The sequence below is a fragment of the Heterodontus francisci genome, chromosome 41, assembly GCF_036365525.1.
Source record: "Heterodontus francisci isolate sHetFra1 chromosome 41, sHetFra1.hap1, whole genome shotgun sequence".
NCBI classification, from domain to species: Eukaryota; Metazoa; Chordata; class Chondrichthyes; order Heterodontiformes; family Heterodontidae; genus Heterodontus; species Heterodontus francisci.
The window spans coordinates 10,428,769-10,442,498 of record NC_090411.1 but is presented as its reverse complement, the minus strand read 5'-3'; the positions used below and the strand labels follow the sequence as shown (position 1 = coordinate 10,442,498).

The following is a 13,730-nucleotide window of genomic DNA, read 5'->3' as shown; positions in this document are numbered from 1 at the left end:
GACGCGCGCAGCAAACGCAGTTTTACGGCCATTGCTTCTCGGCCTTTTGGCTAAGATCAAGTGTAGTATCTGTTCTTATCAGTTTAATATCTGATACGTCCCCTATCTGGGGACCAAATATTAAATTGATTTTTGGGACAGGGAGATGGAACAGGGGCTTGCCCCGTCCACTCCATGCATCCACCTGGTATTGCAGTGTTTCCAGGAGCGGTGCAGCTTCCCCCCTCCATGGGGGCGAGACCCCTGCCGAAAAATAGAATTCGCAATAGTGACGGCGCTGCTGCTCGGCTGACTTTGCTGCAGTTTTCCCTGGGTGCTACGCTGCCCCCTGTTGGATTGCCCCGCAGTTGCAGGCCGCCCTTTGCTGCCCAGCGCGCGCGGTTGTCTTTTTTCCTGCGCAATGCCTCGCGCAGAAGCGCGAGGAATGGCTGCGCGTGGCATGCACGCGTGCTTTCCTTTCTGCTTGCAAGGCCCGGCAACAAAAGGAGCTCTGGCTCAAAGACCGCCCGCCGTCGCCTCTTTCGCCCGAGGCTCGCCCACCCGGCGGCTACTTTGACGTAGAGGCCGCACGCCGGGCCTGACGCGCGCAGCAAACGCAGTTTTACGGCCATCGCTTCTCGGCCTTTTGGCTAAGATCAAGTGTAGTATCTGTTCTTATCAGTTTAATATCTGATACGTCCCCTATCTGGGGATCAAATATTAAATTGATTTTTGGGACAGGGAGATGGAGCAGGGGCTTGCCCCGTCCACTCCATGCATCCACCTGGTATTGCAGTGTTTCCAGGAGCGGTGCAGCTTCCCCCCTCCATGGGGGCGAGACCCCTGCTGAAAAATAGAATTCGCAATAGTGACGGCGCTGCTGCTCGGCTGACTTTGCTGCAGTTTTCCCTGGGTGCTACGCTGCCCCCTGTTGGATTGCCCCGCAGTTGCAGGCCGCCCTTTGCTGCCCAGCGCGCGCGGTTGTCTTTTTTCCTGCGCAATGCCTCGCGCAGAAGCGCGAGGAATGGCTGCGCGTGGCATGCACGCGTGCTTTCCTTTCTGCTTGCAAGGCCCGGCAACAAAAGGAGCTCTGGCTCAAAGACCGCCCGCCGTCGCCTCTTTCGCCCGAGGCTCGCCCACCCGGCGGCTACTTTGACGTAGAGGCCGCACGCCGGGCCTGACGTGCGCAGCAAACGCAGTTTTAGGGCCATTGCTTCTCGGCCTTTTGGCTAAGATCAAGTGTAGTATCTGTTCTTATCAGTTGGATCCTGGGGAAGCTTTGAATAAAATGGCTATAACCAATTTTCGAGCTTCGGGCCAGGGAGTGCGCAACACCGTTCGGGTGGTCGTGAAGGACAAGGAAGGAGATGCACCGGTCGATCGCACCTTCTTCATCAAGAAAATTCTCTTCGATTGCTGCGGATTTCAAGCGACGGACGTCTTCTGCCTGCAGGATTTCCCCAGCAGTGGATACTTCGACGTGACGTTCCGGAACGTGGCGGGATGCATCAAGTTCCTGAAGGCGTTCAAGGAGAAAGGGGACCGGGCGCCACTGTCGATCCTCACAGCGGAGCCGCTCTTCACGCTTCCGTCACAACGGGACCGGGTGGTGACGATTCACCTCTACAACCCCCATGTTCCGGTGGTGGATGTACTCACCTTTCTCGCCAGGTACGTCGAGGTGGCCGGCAGCAGCACTGATGTCAAGGACCCCTTTGGGATCTGGACCAGCAAGCGGCAGGTCAAGGTGACCTTGAAGGTAGATCCCAGTGGAGCCATCATCCACCCTCCCTCCAGCTTCGCTATCGGGGGAAGTCGAGGCTTCTTGGTCTACGCTGGGCAGCCCAGAGTTTGTCGCACCTGTGGCAAATCTGGTCACATGGCAGCCAATTGCAGCACGGTTGTTTGCAAGAACTGCAAGGAGGAAGGCCATCAGACCAAGGACTGTAAGCAGACTAAGTGTTGCAACTTGTGCGGTGCGGCAGGCCATCTCTACAAGACCTGTCCCAAACGTTGTCAAAGCTATGCTCAGGCGGCAAGGTCCAAGGAATGGCCGGGCGAAGGTTCGACGAAGGCGTCCGCTGTTCGAAAGGAGACCAGCAACCTTCTCCGCAGTGAGGAACTTCAACCTGAGAAGGAAGGGGAGGCGGCTGAAACCAACGACCCAGCACCTACCCAGCGCCCGGAAACCCCTCCCCCACAGACAGAATCAATGGAGGAGGAGGCAGCAGATGGACAAACAGGTCAGTGGCAAGTGGTCCAGAGGAGAACCACAAAGAAAAAACATCCCAAAGCCACCACCCAAACCAGTGGCAAGAGGAGGCTCTCTTCTGAATCAGACTGCAACAACTCCTCTTCACTGGACGGGGAAATGCTGGAACGACAGCCCCTTCAAAAGAGGCGGCAGAACTCCGAGATGGATGATAAAGCATCCCAGCCCCCGGGCACTGGAAGCTGTGATGGGCCCAGCGTGCCCCAACCCCAATGCCCCACACGTAACGACGTGGCCAACGCATCTCAGCTCCAGGACACCGGGAGCAAAGACACGTCTGGCGCACCTGAGCTCCGGGAGACCGGGAGCTGTGATGTTTTCGAGGAGGAACAGATGGAAGCAGCTGAGGACAACCCAATCCTCTCTGCCTACAAGACCCCCCCGATGTCACCCGAGCGGCACAAACCCTGCAGGAAAAATCAGGAGGGGTTTCTGAGCCCAACCAACGTGAAACTGCTTGCGCATACGATGGGTATGCAGGAACATCCCGAAGGGGAAGGACTGGGACTAGCGAGGACAAATGGTATGGGAAGCAACAACTAATTTTTAGTAAAAAATGGGTGTAAGAATTGCTTCCATTAATGTGCGTAGCATTAAATCGACTACGCGATGTGTTTCAACCTTGGATTACCTTGCCAAGGTCAAAGCTGACCTACTGTTTCTGCAGGAGTGTGGAATACCACACCTCAGCACCTACAGGCAGTGGTCGCGATGGTGGTCCCACGGGCCATCGATCTGGTCTTGGGGTAATGACTGCCGTTCCTCCGGCCTGGGTATTCTGCTGCGGGGAGGTAACTTCACCATCTCCGAAGTTAAGGAGGTGGTGGGCGGCCGCCTCCTCGTAGCAGACGTGATGTACAACAACGCTCCGCTCCGGTTGATCAACGTGTACGCCCCGGTACAACGCAGCGAGCGGCTGACCGTCTTCCAGCAGCTCCCACTGCTGCTGGCGACGTCCAGGCCGGTCATCCTAGGCGGTGACTTCAACTGCATCATCGATGCGGCTGGACGATCCGGCAGTGACGACAGCAAACTGGACGCTACGTCCAGATTCCTAGTAGAAACAGTTAAGGATGCCAAACTGCACGACGTCTTCAGCAAACCTGCAGACGGAGCGCAGCGCAGATACACATGGTCAAGATCGGACGGGTCTGCCCGTTCCAGGATTGACTTCCTGTTTGTGTCCCGTGCGGTCACGGTCGGATCCACCGACGTCAAGCCGGTGTTCTTCTCCGACCACTGCCTCTTACTGGCCGACTGTCACTTACAGGACGACCAGCGGGTTGGCAGAGGGACGTGGAAGCTCAATGCGACACTGCTGACCCCAGAGAACGTTGAGGAACTCAAAAGGGATTACAAAGGTTGGAGGACCGTGAAACCCCTCTTTGAGTCTCCAGTTCACTGGTGGGAAGCGATCAAGGAGAACATCAAGAGGTTCTTCATCCACAAAGGTGTTCAGAAGGCGAGAGAGAGACAGAGGGAACTGTCCCGACTCCAGAAAATTATGCAAAATCTACTCCGGTTGCAGTCAATGGGGGTCGAGGTCAAGGAGGACCTCCAAGAGGTGAAGAGCCAGCAGGCCTCGCTCTTTGCCAAGGAGGCCTCCAAGATCATCTTCCGGTCCAGAGTCCGCTCCATCGAGCAGGATGAGACGTGCTCGCGTTACTTCTTCCAAAAGGTACACAGAGAGAGCTCTGTTATCAGCAGCCTGAAGGAAGAAGATGGCTCGGTAACGTCTTCGCAGTCCGACATACTAAGGATCAGCAAATCCTTCTATGCTGGGCTGTATGACGCGAAGCCCACAGACAGCAGAGCCTCCCAGTCCTTCCTGTCATCTATCACAGAGGTCTTAGATGACAGCAGGAGGGAGGGACTGGACAAGCCGCTAACTCTGGACGAGCTGACAAAGGCCGTCGAGTCTTTCGAGGCGAGTAAAACTCCCGGGAGCGATGGCTTACCGGTCGAGTTGTACTCGGCCCTGTGGGACTGGGTCGGCCCGGACCTGCTGGAAGTATACGAGAGTATGCTCCTGGCCGGTAGCATGTCAGAATCCATGAGAAAAGGCATCATCACCCTCATTTACAAGCAGAAGGGGGAGAGGGTAGAAATCAGAAATTGGCGGCCCATCTCACTGCTTAATGTTGATTACAAGATTCTGTCCAAAGTCATAGCCAGTCGAGTCAAGTCTGCTCTGGAGCTGGTGATTCACCCCGATCAGACCTGTACTGTACCCGGCAGGAAGATCTCTGATAGCCTCGCGCTACTCAGGGATACGATCGCCTACGTACGGGACAGGAGGGTGGACACCTGCCTCATCAGCCTGGACCAGGAGAAGGCTTTTGACAGGATATCGCACACCTACATGATGGACGTGCTTTCCAAAATGGGGTTTGGGGAGGGAATCTGCAATTGGATCCAACTGCTCTACACAAACATCAGTAGCGCAGTGTCAATCAACGGGTGGGAATCTGAAAGTTTCCCGATCAAATCTGGAGTCAGACAGGGCTGTCCTCTGTCCCCGGTCTTGTTTGTTTGCTGTATTGAACCCTTTGCTGAGTCTATTAGGAAGGATGCGAGCATAAGAGGGGTGACAATCCCAGGCAGCGGAGGCACTCAGGTCAAAACCTCCCTGTACATGGATGACGTCGCCGTCTTCTGCTCGGATCCGCTGTCCGTGCGCAGACTGATGAGCATCTGCGACCAGTTCGAACTGGCCTCGGGAGCCAAAGTTAACCACGGCAAGAGCGAGGCCATGTTCTTTGGGAACTGGGCTGACCGATCCTTTGTCCCCTTCACCGTCAGGTCAGATTACCTGAAGGTGCTGGGGATATGGTTCGGAAGGGCCGGGGCGTGCACCAAAACATGGGAGGAGCGAGTAGCCAAGGTACGACAAAAGTTGGGCATGTGGGGGCAGCGATCTCTCTCCATTGTGGGTAAGAACCTGGTCATCAGGTGCGAGGCGCTCACGTTGTTGCTCTACGTGGCGCAGGTCTGGCCCATACCCCACTCCTGCGCCGTGGCAGTCACCCGAGCCATTTTCCGCTTCGTCTGGGGATCTAAAATGGACCGGGTCCGGAGGGACACGATGTTCAAATCTCTGGACATGGGCGGGAAAAATGTACCCAACGTGGCCCTCATCCTGATGACCACCTTCGTGTGCGGCTGCATCAAGCTATGTGTCGATCCCCAGTACGCAAACTCCAAGTGTCACTACGTGCTGAGGTTCTATCTGTCCCCGGTGTTGCGAAGGATGGGCCTGGTCACATTGCCGCGGAACGCTCCGTGCAGTTGGGACGTGCCGTACCACCTATCCTTCGTGGAGCAGTTTCTGCGGAAAAACACCTTTGACCACCGGTCCATCAGGCAGTGGTCTGCACGGAATGTCCTCAAGGCCCTACGGGAAAAGGAAACGGTGGATCCTGTCGGATGGTTCCCCGAGCAGACCGTCAAAGTCATTTGGCGGAATGCCTCATCACCAGAACTTTCAAACAAGCACCAAGACGTAGCTTGGCTGGTGGTGAGAAGGGCCCTCCCCGTCAGATCCTTCATGCACACCCGAAGTCTCGCCCCCTCCGCACAGTGCCCCCGCGTTGGCTGTGGTGGGGAAGAGACGGTCGCCCACCTCCTCCTGGAATGTGCCTTTGCAAAGCAGGTGTGGAAAGAGATGCAGTGGTTTTTGTCAAGGTTCATCCCAAGCAGCTCTGTAACACAGGAGTCTGTGCTCTACGGGCTGTTCCCAGGGACGCACACCGAGACAAACATCAACTGCTGCTGGAGGACTATCAATTCGGTGAAAGACGCCCTTTGGTCTGCCCGAAACTTGCTGGTCTTCCAGCGCAAAGAGTTGTCCACCACCGAATGTTGCAGACTGGCACATTCCAAGGTCCAGGACTACGTGCTGAGGGACGCACTAAAGCTTGGGGCAGCCGCAGCAAAGGCTCAATGGGGAAAGACCACAGTGTAAGGTTCCCCCACCAAGCTAGACTGAGGGGCTGGATCCATGGGAAACCCCTCGAACTGTATCGTTAATATTCTGAATTGCTGTAAATGTAAAACTGTAATTGACATGACAATTGAGAAACGGAAGGGTTGGGAAGAAACTCATGACAGTATTGAAGGAAACTGATCTCCCTTGCAGTGTTTGTATTTTTTGGTGCTGTTTGGAAACTGTTTGGCAATGTAATTTTTACAGATTTTTATGAATAAAGTATATTTTGGAAATAAAAAAAAAAAAAAAAAATCTGTTCTTATCAGTTTAATATCTGATACGTCCCCTATCTGGGGACCAAATATTAAATTGATTTTTGGGACAGGGAGATGGAGCAGGGGCTTGCCCCGTCCACTCCATGCATCCACCTGGTATTGCAGTGTTTCCAGGAGCGGTGCAGCTTCCCCCCTCCATGGGGGCGAGACCCCTGCTGAAAAATAGAATTCGCAATAGTGACGGCGCTGCTGACTTTGCTGCAGTTTTCCGTGGGCGCTACGCTGCCCCCTGTTGGATTGCCCCGCAGTTGCCGACCGCCCTTTGCTGCCCAGCGCGCGCGGTTGTCGTTATTCCTGCGCAATGCCTCGCGCAGAAGCGCAAGGAATGGCTGCGCGTGGCATGCACGCGTGCTTTCCTTTCTGCTTGCAAGGCCCGGCAACAAAAGGAGCTCTGGCTCAAAGACCGCCCGCCGTCGCCTCTTTCGCCCGAGGCTCGCCCACCCGGCGGCTACTTTGACGTAGAGGCCGCACGCCGGGCCTGACGCGCGCAGCAAACGCAGTTTTACGGCCATTGCTTCTCGGCCTTTTGGCTAAGATCAAGTGTAGTATCTGTTCTTATCAGTTTAATATCTGATACGTCCCCTATCTGGGGACCAAATATTAAATTGATTTTTGGGACAGGGAGATGGAACAGGGGCTTGCCCCGTCCACTCCATGCATCCACCTGGTATTGCAGTGTTTCCAGGAGCGGTGCAGCTTCCCCCCTCCATGGGGGCGAGACCCCTGCCGAAAAATAGAATTCGCAATAGTGACGGCGCTGCTGCTCGGCTGACTTTGCTGCAGTTTTCCCTGGGTGCTACGCTGCCCCCTGTTGGATTGCCCCGCAGTTGCAGGCCGCCCTTTGCTGCCCAGCGCGCGCGGTTGTCTTTTTTCCTGCGCAATGCCTCGCGCAGAAGCGCGAGGAATGGCTGCGCGTGGCATGCACGCGTGCTTTCCTTTCTGCTTGCAAGGCCCGGCAACAAAAGGAGCTCTGGCTCAAAGACCGCCCGCCGTCGCCTCTTTCGCCCGAGGCTCGCCCACCCGGCAGCTACTTTGACGTAGAGGCCGCACGCCGGGCCTGACGCGCGCAGCAAACGCAGTTTTACGGCCATCGCTTCTCGGCCTTTTGGCTAAGATCAAGTGTAGTATCTGTTCTTATCAGTTTAATATCTGATACGTCCCCTATCTGGGGACCAAATATTAAATTGATTTTTGGGACAGGGAGATGGAGCAGGGGCTTGCCCCGTCCACTCCATGCATCCACCTGGTATTGCAGTGTTTCCAGGAGCGGTGCAGCTTCCCCCCTCCATGGGGGCGAGACCCCTGCTGAAAAATAGAATTCGCAATAGTGACGGCGCTGCTGCTCGGCTCACTTTGCTGCAGTTTTCCCTGGGTGCTACGCTGCCCCCTGTTGGATTGCCCCGCAGTTGCAGGCCGCCCTTTGCTGCCCAGCGCGCGCGTGTCTTTTTTCCTGCGCAATGCCTCGCGCAGAAGCGCAAGGAATGGCTGCGCGTGGCATGCACGCGTGCTTTCCTTTCTGCTTGCAAGGCCCAGCAACAAAAGGAGCTCTGGCTCAAAGACCGCCCGCCGTCGCCTCTTTCGCCCTAGGCTCGCCCACCCGGCGGCTACTTTGAGGTAGAGGCCGCACGCCGGGCCTGACGCGCGCAGCAAACGCAGTTTTACGGCCATCGCTTCTCGGCCTTTTGGCTAAGATCAAGTGTAGTATCTGTTCTTATCAGTTTAATATCTGATACGTCCCCTATCTGGGGACCAAATATTAAATTGATTTTTGGGACAGGGACATGGAACAGGGGCTTGCCCCGTCCACTCCATGCATCCACCTGGTATTGCAGTGTTTCCAGGAGCGGTGCAGCTTCCCCCCTCCATGGGGGTGAGACCCCTGCTGAAAAATAGAATTCGCAATAGTGACGGCGCTGCTGCTCGGCTGACTTTGCTGCAGTTTTCCGTGGGCGCTGCGCTGCCCCCTGTTGGATTGCCCCGCAGTTGCAGGCCGCCCTTTGCTGCCCAGCGCGCGCGGTTGTCGTTATTCCTGCGCAATGCCTCGCGCAGAAGCGCAAGGAATGGCTGCGCGTGGCATGCACGCGTGCTTTCCTTTCTGCTTGCAAGGCCCGGCAACAAAAGGAGCTCTGGCTCAAAGACCGCCCGCCGTCGCCTCTTTCGCCCGAGGCTCGCCCACCCGGCGGCTACTTTGACGTAGAGGCCGCACGCCAGGCCTGACGCGCGCAGCAAACGCAGTTTTACGGCCATCGCTTCTCGGCCTTTTGGCTAAGATCAAGTGTAGTATCTGTTCTTATCAGTTTAATGCCTCATCACCAGAACTTTCAAACAAGCACCAAGACGTAGCTTGGCTGGTGGTGAGAAGGGCCCTCCCCGTCAGATCCTTCATGCACACCCGAAGTCTCGCCCCCTCCGCACAGTGCCCCCGCGTTGGCTGTGGTGGGGAAGAGACGGTCGCCCACCTCCTCCTGGAATGTGCCTTTGCAAAGCAGGTGTGGAAAGAGATGCAGTGGTTTTTGTCAAGGTTCATCCCAAGCAGCTCTGTAACACAGGAGTCTGTGCTCTACGGGCTGTTCCCAGGGACGCACACCGAGACAAACATCAACTGCTGCTGGAGGACTATCAATTCGGTGAAAGACGCCCTTTGGTCTGCCCGAAACTTGCTGGTCTTCCAGCGCAAAGAGTTGTCCACCACCGAATGTTGCAGACTGGCACATTCCAAGGTCCAGGACTACGTGCTGAGGGACGCACTAAAGCTTGGGGCAGCCGCAGCAAAGGCTCAATGGGGAAAGACCACAGTGTAAGGTTCCCCCACCAAGCTGGACTGAGGGGCTGGAACCATGGGAAGCCCCTCGAACTGTATCGTTAATATTCTGAATTGCTGTAAATGTAAAACTGTAATTGACATGACAATTGTGAAACGGAAGGGTTGGGAAGAAATTCATGACAGTATTGAAGGAAACTGATCTCCCTTGCAATGTTTGTATTTTTTGGTGCTGTTTGGAAACTGTTTGGCAATGTAATTTTTACAGATTTTTATGAATAAAGTATATTTTGGAAAAAAAAAAAAAAAAAAATCTGTTCTTCTGAATTGCTGTAAATGAAAAACTGTAATTGACATGACAATTGTGAAACGGAAGGGTTGGGAAGAAACTCATGACATTATTGAAAGAAACTGATCTCTTTTGCAATGTTTGTATTTTTTCGTGCTGTTTGGAAACTGTTTGGCAATGTAATTTTTACAGATTTTTATGAATAAAGTATATTTTGGAAATAAAAAAAAAAAAAATCTGTTCTTATCAGTTTAATATCTGATACGTCCCCTATCTGGGGATCAAATATTAAATTGATTTTTGGGACAGGGAGATGGAGCAGGGGCTTGCCCCGTCCACTCCATGCATCCACCTGGTATTGCAGTGTTTCCAGGAGCGGTGCAGCTTCCCCCCTCCATGGGGGCGAGACCCCTGCTGAAAAATAGAATTCGCAATAGTGACGGCGCTGCTGCTCGGCTGACTTTGCTGCAGTTTTCCCTGGGTGCTACGCTGCCCCCTGTTGGATTGCCCCGCAGTTGCAGGCCGCCCTTTGCTGCCCAGCGCGCGCGTGTCTTTTTTCCTGCGCAATGCCTCGCGCAGAAGCGCAAGGAATGGCTGCGCGTGGCATGCACGCGTGCTTTCCTTTCTGCTTGCAAGGCCCGGCAACAAAAGGAGCTCTGGCTCAAAGACCGCCCGCCGTCGCCTCTTTCGCCCTAGGCTCGCCCACCCGGCGGCTACTTTGAGGTAGAGGCCGCACGCCGGGCCTGACGCGCGCAGCAAACGCAGTTTTACGGCCATCGCTTCTCGGCCTTTTGGCTAAGATCAAGTGTAGTATCTGTTCTTATCAGTTTAATATCTGATACGTCCCCTATCTGGGGACCAAATATTAAATTGATTTTTGGGACAGGGAGATGGAACAGGGGCTTGCCCCGTCCACTCCATGCATCCACCTGGTATTGCAGTGTTTCCAGGAGCGGTGCAGCTTCCCCCCTCCATGGGGGTGAGACCCCTGCTGAAAAATAGAATTCGCAATAGTGACGGCGCTGCTGCTCGGCTGACTTTGCTGCAGTTTTCCGTGGGCGCTACGCTGCCCCCTGTTGGATTGCCCCGCAGTTGCAGGCCGCCCTTTGCTGCCCAGCGCGCGCGTGTCTTTTTTCCTGCGCAATGCCTCGCGCAGAAGCGCAAGGAATGGCTGCGCGTGGCATGCACGCGTGCTTTCCTTTCTGCTTGCAAGGCCCGGCAACAAAAGGAGCTCTGGCTCAAAGACCGCCCGCCGTCGCCTCTTTCGCCCTAGGCTCGCCCACCCGGCGGCTACTTTGAGGTAGAGGCCGCACGCCGGGCCTGACGCGCGCAGCAAACGCAGTTTTACGGCCATCGCTTCTCGGCCTTTTGGCTAAGATCAAGTGTAGTATCTGTTCTTATCAGTTTAATATCTGATACGTCCCCTATCTGGGGACCAAATATTAAATTGATTTTTGGGACAGGGAGATGGAACAGGGGCTTGCCCCGTCCACTCCATGCATCCACCTGGTATTGCAGTGTTTCCAGGAGCGATGCAGCTTCCCCCCTCCATGGGGGTGAGACCCCTGCTGAAAAATAGAATTCGCAATAGTGAAGGCGCTGCTGCTCGGCTGACTTTGCTGCAGTTTTCTGTGGGCTCTACGCTGCCCCCTGTTGGATTGCCCCGCAGTTGCAGGCCGCCCTTTGCTGCCCAGCGCGCGCGTGTCTTTTTTCCTGCGCAAGGCCTCGCGCAGAAGCGCAAGGAATGGCTGCGCGTGGCATGCACGCGTGCTTTCCTTTCTGCTTGCAAGGCCCGGCAACAAAAGGAGCTCTGGCTCAAAGACCGCCCGCCGTCGCCTCTTTCGCCCTAGGCTCGCCCACCCGGCGGCTACTTTGAGGTAGAGGCCGCACGCCGGGCCTGACGCGCGCAGCAAACGCAGTTTTACGGCCATCGCTTCTCGGCCTTTTGGCTAAGATCAAGTGTAGTATCTGTTCTTATCAGTTTAATATCTGATACGTACCCTATCTGGGGACCAAATATTAAATTGATTTTTGGGACAGGGAGATGGAACAGGGGCTTGCCCCGTTCACTCCATGCATCCACCTGGTATTGCAGTGTTTCCAGGAGCAGTGCAGCTTCCCCCCTCCATGGGGGCGAGACCCCTGCTGAAAAATAGAATTCGCAATAGTGACGGCGCTGCTGCTCGGCTGACTTTGCTGCAGTTTTCCGTGGGCGCTACGCTGCCCCCTGTTGGATTGCCCCGCAGTTGCAGGCCGCCCTTTGCTGCCCAGCGCACGCGTGTCTTTTTTCCTGCGCAATGCCTCGCGCAGAAGCGCAAGGAATGGCTGCGCGTGGCATGCACGCGTGCTTTCCTTTCTGCTTTCAAGGCCCGGCAACAAAAGGAGCTCTGGCTCAAAGACCGCCCGCCGTCGCCTCTTTCGCCCTAGGCTCGCCCACCCGGCGGCTACTTTGAGGTAGAGGCCGCACGCCGGGCCTGACGCGCGCAGCAAACGCAGTTTTACGGCCATCGCTTCTCGGCCTTTTGGTTAAGATCAAGTGTAGTATCTGTTCTTATCAGTTTAATATCTGATACGTCCCCTATCTGGGGACCAAATATTAAATTGATTTTTGGGACAGGGAGATGGAACAGGGGCTTGCCCCGTTCACTCCATGCATCCACCTGGTATTGCAGTGTTTCCAGGAGCGGTGCAGCTTCCCCCCTCCATGGGGGCGAGACCCCTGCTGAAAAATAGAATTCGCAATAGTGACGGCGCTGCTGCTCGGCTGACTTTGCTGCAGTTTTCCGTGGGCGCTACGCTGCCCCCTGTTGGATTGCCCCGCAGTTGCAGGCCGCCCTTTGCTGCCCAGCGCGCGCGTGTCTTTTTTCCTGCGCAATGCCTCGCGCAGAAGCGCAAGGAATGGCTGCGCGTGGCATGCACGCGTGCTTTCCTTTCTGCTTGCAAGGCCCGGCAACAAAAGGAGCTCTGGCTCAAAGACCGCCCGCCGTCGCCTCTTTCGCCCTAGGCTCGCCCACCCGGCGGCTACTTTGAGGTAGAGGCCGCACGCCGGGCCTGACGCGCGCAGCAAACGCAGTTTTACGGCCATCGCTTCTCGGCCTTTTGGCTAAGATCAAGTGTAGTATCTGTTCTTATCAGTTTAATATCTGATACGTCCCCTATCTGGGGACCAAATATTAAATTGATTTTTGGGACAGGGAGATGGAACAGGGGCTTGCCCCGTCCACTCCATGCATCCACCTGGTATTGCAGTGTTTCCAGGAGCGGTGCAGCTTCCCCCCTCCATGGGGGTGAGACCCCTGCTGAAAAATAGAATTCGCAATAGTGACGGCGCTGCTGCTCGGCTGACTTTGCTGCAGTTTTCCGTGGGCGCTACGCTGCCCCCTGTTGGATTGCCCCGCAGTTGCAGGCCGCCCTTTGCTGCCCAGCGCGCGCGTGTCTTTTTTCCTGCGCAATGCCTCGCGCAGAAGCGCAAGGAATGGCTGCGCGTGGCATGCACGCGTGCTTTCCTTTCTGCTTGCAAGGCCCGGCAACAAAAGGAGCTCTGGCTCAAAGACCGCCCGCCGTCGCCTCTTTCGCCCTAGGCTCGCCCACCCGGCGGCTACTTTGAGGTAGAGGCCGCACGCCGGGCCTGACGCGCGCAGCAAACGCAGTTTTACGGCCATCGCTTCTCGGCCTTTTGGCTAAGATCAAGTGTAGTATCTGTTCTTATCAGTTTAATATCTGATACGTCCCCTATCTGGGGACCAAATATTAAATTGATTTTTGGGACAGGGAGATTGAACAGGGGCTTGCCCCGTCCACTCCATGCATCCACCTGGTATTGCAGTGTTTCCAGGAGCGGTGCAGCTTCCCCCCTCCATGGGGGCGAGACCCCTGCTGAAAAATAGAATTCGCAATAGTGACGGCGCTGCTGCTCGGCTGACTTTGCTGCAGTTTTCCGTGGGCGCTACGCTGCCCCCTGTTGGATTGCCCCTCAGTTGCAGGCCGCCCTTTGCTGCCCAGCGCGCGCGTGTCTTTTTTTCTGCGCAATGCCTCGCGAAGAAGCGCAAGGAATGGCTGCGCGTGGCATGCACGCGTGCTTTCCTTTCTGCTTGCAAGGCCCGGCAACAAAAGGAGCTCTGGCTCAAAGACCGCCCGCCGTCGCCTCTTTCGCCCTAGGCTCGCCC

General features: G+C 55.7%; 12 non-coding genes and 3 pseudogenes across 12 annotated transcripts; all 15 read left to right on the top strand.

Annotated features, from left to right (window-relative positions):
• Positions 1–30: 30 nt before the first annotated feature.
• Positions 31–221, top strand: LOC137355103 (U2 spliceosomal RNA). The gene has a single exon (XR_010970744.1). It is a non-coding gene; the product is annotated as a U2 spliceosomal RNA (small nuclear RNA).
• A 388-nt stretch (positions 222–609) lies between these two features.
• Positions 610–800, top strand: LOC137353757 (U2 spliceosomal RNA). The gene has a single exon (XR_010969909.1). It is a non-coding gene; the product is annotated as a U2 spliceosomal RNA (small nuclear RNA).
• Positions 801–1,188: 388 nt separating this feature from the next.
• LOC137354527 (U2 spliceosomal RNA) lies at positions 1,189–1,319 on the top strand (annotated as a pseudogene).
• Positions 1,320–6,460: 5,141 nt separating this feature from the next.
• Positions 6,461–6,644, top strand: LOC137354337 (U2 spliceosomal RNA). The gene has a single exon (XR_010970371.1). It is a non-coding gene; the product is annotated as a U2 spliceosomal RNA (small nuclear RNA).
• Positions 6,645–7,024: 380 nt separating this feature from the next.
• LOC137355102 (U2 spliceosomal RNA) lies at positions 7,025–7,215 on the top strand. Its single transcript, XR_010970743.1, has one exon. It is a non-coding gene; the product is annotated as a U2 spliceosomal RNA (small nuclear RNA).
• A 388-nt stretch (positions 7,216–7,603) lies between these two features.
• Positions 7,604–7,794, top strand: LOC137355203 (U2 spliceosomal RNA). The gene has a single exon (XR_010970839.1). It is a non-coding gene; the product is annotated as a U2 spliceosomal RNA (small nuclear RNA).
• Positions 7,795–8,180: 386 nt separating this feature from the next.
• LOC137353882 (U2 spliceosomal RNA) lies at positions 8,181–8,371 on the top strand. Its single transcript, XR_010970034.1, has one exon. It is a non-coding gene; the product is annotated as a U2 spliceosomal RNA (small nuclear RNA).
• Positions 8,372–8,759: 388 nt separating this feature from the next.
• Positions 8,760–8,852, top strand: LOC137354509 (U2 spliceosomal RNA; annotated as a pseudogene).
• Positions 8,853–9,773: 921 nt separating this feature from the next.
• Positions 9,774–9,953, top strand: LOC137354403 (U2 spliceosomal RNA; annotated as a pseudogene).
• A 386-nt stretch (positions 9,954–10,339) lies between these two features.
• Positions 10,340–10,530, top strand: LOC137355044 (U2 spliceosomal RNA). Its single transcript, XR_010970689.1, has one exon. It is a non-coding gene; the product is annotated as a U2 spliceosomal RNA (small nuclear RNA).
• Positions 10,531–10,916: 386 nt separating this feature from the next.
• LOC137355095 (U2 spliceosomal RNA) lies at positions 10,917–11,107 on the top strand. Its single transcript, XR_010970738.1, has one exon. It is a non-coding gene; the product is annotated as a U2 spliceosomal RNA (small nuclear RNA).
• Positions 11,108–11,493: 386 nt separating this feature from the next.
• LOC137354093 (U2 spliceosomal RNA) lies at positions 11,494–11,684 on the top strand. The gene has a single exon (XR_010970242.1). It is a non-coding gene; the product is annotated as a U2 spliceosomal RNA (small nuclear RNA).
• A 386-nt stretch (positions 11,685–12,070) lies between these two features.
• LOC137353954 (U2 spliceosomal RNA) lies at positions 12,071–12,261 on the top strand. The gene has a single exon (XR_010970104.1). It is a non-coding gene; the product is annotated as a U2 spliceosomal RNA (small nuclear RNA).
• A 386-nt stretch (positions 12,262–12,647) lies between these two features.
• Positions 12,648–12,838, top strand: LOC137355043 (U2 spliceosomal RNA). Its single transcript, XR_010970688.1, has one exon. It is a non-coding gene; the product is annotated as a U2 spliceosomal RNA (small nuclear RNA).
• A 386-nt stretch (positions 12,839–13,224) lies between these two features.
• LOC137353771 (U2 spliceosomal RNA) lies at positions 13,225–13,415 on the top strand. Its single transcript, XR_010969923.1, has one exon. It is a non-coding gene; the product is annotated as a U2 spliceosomal RNA (small nuclear RNA).
• Positions 13,416–13,730: the final 315 nt, after the last annotated feature.